This window comes from Grus americana, chromosome Z, assembly GCF_028858705.1.
Source record: "Grus americana isolate bGruAme1 chromosome Z, bGruAme1.mat, whole genome shotgun sequence".
NCBI classification, from domain to species: domain Eukaryota; kingdom Metazoa; phylum Chordata; class Aves; order Gruiformes; family Gruidae; genus Grus; species Grus americana.
In genome coordinates this window covers 5,505,162-5,512,144 of record NC_072891.1, presented here as the reverse complement: position 1 = coordinate 5,512,144, position 6,983 = coordinate 5,505,162, and the positions used below count along the sequence as shown (strand labels likewise).

General features: G+C 49.9%; 1 protein-coding gene across 3 annotated transcripts in view; it reads left to right on the top strand.

Moving 5' to 3' along the window:
- Positions 1-3,803: 3,803 nt before the first annotated feature.
- SETBP1 (SET binding protein 1) overlaps positions 3,804-6,983 on the top strand; it is a 264,716-nt gene continuing 261,536 nt past the window's right edge. For all 3 annotated transcript variants that reach the window (XM_054811244.1, XM_054811243.1, XM_054811241.1), the window contains exon 1: positions 3,804-4,827. The gene's annotated coding sequence lies outside the window, so the exon portion shown is untranslated. The remainder of the gene's footprint in view (positions 4,828-6,983) is intronic.

Here is a 6,983-nt window from a genome sequence, read left to right as displayed (position 1 = left end):
AATGTTGCTAAGCTACCAAGGTTTTCTTTTAATTGTCCTGGTTGAGAAATTGGAGAGAAAATCTTTTTCTTTCATGTTTGGACAGTAGTGAGGACGTCATAGTCTTTGTCAATAACAAGAAGATGCTGAGATAGGGGTAATAGTACTCAGTTATCAAAAGAATGTACAAGAGAAATGTTTTGGGGATGCTGCGTACATAAATATCCTAAACCCATGGAGAATCAACGAAAAGAGGGGGGTTTATGACTTCTAAAATTAGTTTTGCACTTGGTTTCCAATCCCTTGGCCCTGAATTTTGATTCTTGCCTGCCATTGTTCACACAACAATGTTGAAACTTGATGCCACATGTCTGAGGGATTTACAAAATAAAAGGGCAACTTTAAAAACCACTGTTATTTCTGTTTCGGGGCCAATTGTTCAAACAGCTGGATTTCCAACTCTTGAGCAAAAAATGGGAGGATTGAAACACATTCACATTTTCCCCCTGATTTCAGCTGTCTTGGAATATAATCACTCCTTGCTTACGCTGTAGTGGGATACAATGAATTGCTAACTATTTTATGTCTAAGGGTTTATGTGTGTGTAGATAAATAGATAAGACGATAGATAGATAGATAGATAGATAGATAGATAGATAGATGTCTTCTATGTAAAGATCAGAAGTGTGCTAGACAGCTGAGAAGCTAAAACACATAAAGTAACTGGTCTAACTTAAGCAATTAAAACAATTCTAAATGGTTATTTTTAATGATTTTATTGTATTTTTGAATCATACAAGGTGTTACCAGTGTTTTACCGGGGCCCTTGCAAAATACATTTTTTCTTTCATATTAACAAATCATTCAATAATTCTGCATAACATTAATTCATACCTTGAACCTAGAAAGATTTATATAAATATTTAACTCAATATGCTATTTATATAAAAATAACAGGCTCACGGCCTTCATTATAAAACATCTGCCTGTCTCATGCAGTCAAGGTTATGTACGGATTGTTAGACACAAATAGGAAACTCATCTCAGGTCTGCTGCAGGAGCCAAACCAACTTTATGAATACCATAGTGTTTTTTAAGTGAAAAGAACAAAGGAAAGGAAATTTCCTTTTTCAGATTATCCACTTATGTTGTACAAACTCCCTGACACACAGCAGAGGGAGGAGACTTTTTTTAAAACAGAAAATTTTTCTAGATCTAGAAGGCAAAACCATAGGTAAGAAAACCTTTGATGTCAACCCTGATCCACAATGATTTATGCACACGTGTCCTACAAGGTGACCACCTAAAGGAATGGGTCTCTTTCTGCTTATGAAATTAATCCTGATGGGTCTTTTCAGAGTTTGTGGTCTACAGGCAGCCAGGTGTGATTTTTTTTTCCCCAGTTATACATAAGATAGGCCTAAAAATAACTTTGGGTCAATCAAAAACTTCCTTTAGTCGTTTCAAGGATTTTTTTACTATTATTTTTTTAGACTCCCCCATGTTTTCAAAGTAAGTGAGCATTAAATAAGTTATTAACTCAATTGCTTCCCAAACTAAATTATTCAGTTTGAAATTATTTAAGTGGGCTGCCTAAATACATTTGTATATGTATATGTATACTCTCCAGAAGAAAAGAAATAGAAGACAAAAAGAGCAAAGGATCACAAAACACTTTTTATCCCACACATTAATTATAAACAAAACACTATTTTCTAATAAAGGAAAATCAATAGTGATTTTTCTTTTTCTTTTGGAGTATTTTGGTCCATAATTTGGTTTTCTGTGTTAATCCAATCAAGCCAATTACTTCATAACCATGTGTTGTCTTATTCCAAGGAGGAAGATGATGGTCAATGGAGCTCTTCGACGCACAGAGTTTACCTGCCAAAAGTTTTTGAAACCAAAATTCTTCACACGAAAATGTCACTGGCAGCTCTGCCAAGAAATATTGAAACTATTTATTTTTGTTTCATTCGGGTAGAAAATGACAAAATGTAGCTCCAGTTTGGTGATTTAATTTAAACAAACAAGCCTCCCTTCCATGTCAAAGCGCTGATTCCAAATGACAATTCTTGTTTGGTTTCAATCAGAAATGTCAACATTTTCAGTGTGACATTTCCAATTCAAAAGTTTTTGAGTTGCATATTTGTTTGGGATGGAGGTGGTGTTGATCTGTTGGTCATCATTTTTTTTGGTGTATTTTATTGATTTATTTATTTGTTTTCTCCTGTTGGTGGAGAGAAGTGGGAGGAAAGGACCATGAGAGAAGGACAGGCACAGCCTGTTGCCTCTACTGAAGGTCATCAGTTTGGGATTTGTAGGTATCACAGCAGAGGTCAGTCATGTGGGGTGATCCAAAGGGATATAATGGGTTGGTGTGTTTTTTACTTAGGAGCTTTTCCCAGAAAGCATGAGGAAACACAATGGGGCTGAGTCTGCTGAGGGTTGGTGAGGGCTACGCTGGCATCCCGTGGGCCATGCAAAGTTCTCCTACCCATCTGGTGTTAGATCGGGACCTGTGTCGTAGGTCTGTTGCTACACATTTAAGGGATCACAGCATATGAATAAGCCTCCATGGCTGGTGGGGGTCAACCCAGGTAGTCCTTGCATCAGTTGAACCCTGAATTCAGGTCACTCAGATGATGGCCTGTGGTTGCCTTTTGCCCCAGAGCAAAGGGGAGAAACTCAGTGTACTTTGAGCCTCCTGCAACCCTCTGTGACAGGGATCCCTGTGGCACCATCTCTGCAAGGGATCAAACATGCAGATGTACCCAGGGGCGTACTCCCCACTCCCCCCCCCCATGTTACCTTCACCTGTAAGTACACTTCCACAACTCCATCCCACAAATCTTCCCTTTTTTGGGGGTTCCTCCCCATCAACTGTGTGATTACTCAGGCAGGCCAACGATTTACACCTGTGAGTAAAGGTTTGCCAAACTGGCAACCCAAATGGCAGCGTCATCCAGACTGCTGGTAGAGCAAGTGTGGGAAAGCAAAAGTGCAAGGACTTGGATTTTGCACAGCTCCACTGGCCTGGGGCTGAATTTGTGCTGTATTTTGGGCACTGTTACTGCTTTATACTGAAAGCATGTGGTGGGGCTTTAATCCTTAAAATAAGTGTTGGGAGTCCTTGCTTGTCTCCCCCAGCCCCAGAGAGGGATTCCTCACCTCAGGTCTGAACAGCAGTCACTGGACTCCAAAAATCTCCCACATACCTGAGCCCGTAGGGTCTGTGCTGTGAAAAAGATATGGGGAGTGAGGGATGGAGGGGGGGTGGGGGGGTGGGAGAGGCAGAGATTGGAGTGGAATAAATACCACTAACCTGAGGCTCACCTTCTCTGCCTTTTCTCCCCTGCCCCCATCACTGCTGCTGTTGTGTCAGGTAGTGGCACTGTTGAGTACATTAACCCAGGGCTGAGCACTGCAGCCACACCGAGTGTGTGTCTGTGTGTGTGTGCGCGCCTGATCATTACCATTTATTCCTCCCCCCCCTCCGCCCCAGTGCTGCAGGACTCCGGGAGCGAGCGAGCGAAACAGAGGAAAGAGAGAGACGGAGCCATCAGCCCCCAGATCTGCTTAAACAAATCGCCGCCCCTTGCAGGGAGGGAGAGGGAGAGAGGGGGGAACCAGACCAAAAGGCAAAATAAAAGGCAGAGAAAGGAAAATCCAGCGGGGAGCAAAAAGCAGCCCCCAGACGCCCTCTTTCCGAAACTGTACTCTCAGCGAGGGGGGGCGGGGGGGGGGGGGGGAGGTGTGTCTCCGTAGGTGCGTGAGCATCGATCCCGTGCCCGTTAGCAAAAGGGGGTGTTGTTTTCCCCCCGCCTCCCCTTTGCCCTCCCTCGGCGCGGCCCGGCGCGGAGCGGCGTGGGGCGGCGCGGGGCGGCGCGGCGCGGCGGGGGGAGCGGGCGGCCGCAGCCCCGCAGCCCGCCGGAGCTCCGGCACCAGCACGGGCCAGCTCCGGAGACCAGAGCCGGAATAAAGGGAACAGCTTCCTCGCCGCCAAAGCAGCCCTTTTCTCGTCGCGGGGTTTTGCTCTTTCTTTCTTTTCGTGTTTTTTTTTTCTTTTTTTTTTTTAAACTCCTCGCCGGGAAAAGCAAAACTGAAAACGCTTCCCCCCCTTCGCCCCCCTTCAAAAGGCCCCCAAACAACCAACAACAACAAACAGAAAGCAAAAAAAGCCCCCTTCAAAAAAAAAAAAAAAAGGAAAAGAAAAGGAAAAGCAAGAGAGCCAGAGAGACAGAGACAAGCTCCATCGATTTCAAATCCAGGATTTTATCCAGTGCATTGATTTTTTTTTCTCTCCCTTTTTTCCCCCCTCCTTCCCCCCCCCCCCTTCTTTCACCCCCCCCCTTTCTCCTCCTTCCCACCCCCCTTTTCCTTTTCATTTTATTTTGGATCCTGCTAAAATTAGCCGGGACTGCTCTGGGTGTTGCGTGTTAATTTGATTTACTCCGGGATTCCGGCTTCCAAGACGCCATTTTCCCCCCTTCTCGCTCTATCTTGCTCTATTTATCTATCTATCATTTATCTATCGAGCTATCTATCCCTCTGTCTGTCCGTCCATCTCCCTCTCCCCGGGTGCCTTCCCTCCTCCCCCCCGCCCTCCTCCCTCTCCGCTCTGCGTGTGCTGCGCGGCCGTGCGCTCCCCTGATCTGACAGATGAACACCGCCATGGGTTTGCCGCAACACAAGCAAAAGCACCTTTGGGGGCTGTGGCGAGGGATTGAAACCGGGATCTAAAAGAGAAGAGACAAGAAGGGGGGAATCCGAGGGAGGAGGAGAAAGAAAGAAGAAGAAGAAGAGGAAGCTGCTAAGAAGCCCCCCGCTGCCGTTTTGGGGATATGGGTTAGTAAAAAAAAAAAAAAAAAAAAAAAAAAGCAACAAAAACCTGAGCCATCGAGGAAAGGTCTGTCTTGATGATCCGGATTGCAGGAGGGTCTTACCCCTCTCTCTTTCCCCTTCCTTCCCCCCCCCCCCCTTTTTCGTCTCTGCATGCAAAAGTTAATGTCGTCTCCTTTTTTTCGTGTGGTGACTTTGCAATGGCGCGGAAAGGGCTTTATTTATTTGGGGGGTGGAATATTTCTCCGCTGTGCAATGCATGCGAGTCCACCTCGCCCCCTCCGACCCCTTCCTTCCCTACGCTTTGTGGCTGGTGTGGGGGTGTGTGTATGTGTGTGGTTGGGTGTGTGTGTATGTGTGTAAAACCGTGCTGTTGGAAAGGGGTTGCAGGGGTTTTTTTAGGAGTTTGCATAATGTATTTACCCCCTCTTATTTCCCCCCACCCCTTTGGTAACCTGTATGTGTTTCCCCGACGGTGCCGGGGGTAGGTGGAAGCTATGTGTGTGTGTGTGTGTGTGGAAAGGAGGGGGGGGAGACCCCCCCGCTTCGTAAATTGCAGGTTAAGTGGAGCTAGAGAGCAACATTGTAACCTTATGAGGATTTGTGTGTGTGTGTGTGAAAGAGAGTGTGCGTGCGCGCGCGCGCCCGTGTGAGCGTGTGTGTATGTGTGTGTGTGTGCGTGTGCGTGTGCGCGGGGGTCCGCGGCGGTGCTCGGCGCTGGGCGCGGGAGGGGGGGAGCGGCGCTGCCCCGGGGCGGCCGCCACGGCCCCGCGCTTGTTTTGACATTGAAAAGGACACGCAGCCCCGAAAAGCGGCAATTTGCAGGAGCAAAGAAGTGTGTTGGGGGGGTGTGGAGTGGAGAAAGGGGGGAGAGTAATTAGCAATGCGGGACCCCCCCCGCTTCTCCTGCTCGGTGGCAAAGTGAGGCGCGTTAATAATGGTTATTAATAAGCCGATGATTGCCGCCCCTGGGACTCCGGTGCCCCCCCCCCCCCCCGAGTGGAAGTGGAGTTCACCTTTGGGCGGTTTGAATATCGTCGATATTATCGGGGGTGTGTGTGTATGTTTGTATTGGGGGGGGGCAAAACGCAGGCTGCAGCCGCGGGCGGCTATTGTCAACTCCAGCCCTGGCGCAAGGCTCCCTGCCCACCTCCATGCATACACACTCACGCACACTCACACTCACACCCCTTCCACGCCGGGTTCCCCCGGCGGGCAGTGGGAAATCAGGTCCCTCCGGATAGTCGGGGGCCCCTTCCCGCCCTTGTTTCCCGGTGTGTGACTCTGGAGTGTGAGAGTGTGTGTGTGTGTGTGTGTGTGTTTGTATGTGCATCAGACCGGGCACCGGCGGTCCCCTGCGCAGCCTGCCCCTGCCTGTGTATATTTATGTGTCTAAAAAGGCAGTTGAGAGAAGGATTTCCGATTCGTTTCCGCTTCAAATAAACGGCACTGATAATCTCGGGCCTGACGCCTGATGCTAAAAGGGCATTTCGCCGCCGGGAGCCGGACACGGGGAGCGGCCGCCTGCGGGGGGGAGGACGGACGGACGGACGGACGGACGGACGGAAGGGACCCGGCCCCGCACCCCCGGCGGGCAGCTCCCCCGTCCCCGGGAGGGTTTGCAAGGGGAGATGCGGAGGGCTTCCCCGCAGGGGAGGAGGCTATGCAGGGAGGGGGGTACATGGAGAGGCGGCTGGGGGCGGGGGGGGGGGCACTGCCCACCCATCCCGGTGCCGTGGGGTGGTGGTGCCCCCGCCCCGGGCTGGGGGTGTGGGCCGGCGGCTGCCGTGAGCGCGGCGAGCCGAGCTGGGCACTGGGAGGAGTCCGCCGCAAGCAAATACGGCCGGCGGGGATGGGGTAGGGGGGGTTAGGGGGGAGCCGGGCAGGGCTTCTCCCCCCGCAGGTAGAGGTGTTTCATTAGCCGCGGGTCCGCGGTGGCCCTGCCGGGGCCGTGCCAGGCCGGTCCGGGCCGGGGGGGTACCCGCCGTGCTGCCTTATATGCCCATCTGTCAAACCGCAAAGGATGTGCGAGGCGAGCAGAGCGCTGAGCCTGCTAGTCCTCTGCTGTCAGGGAAAGTAATCTGATCCTTTTCGTATTGACAGGAGGATTTCAGGGGTAAAGGACTGCTGGCAAATCCAATCCCGTGTTGAATATTATGGAC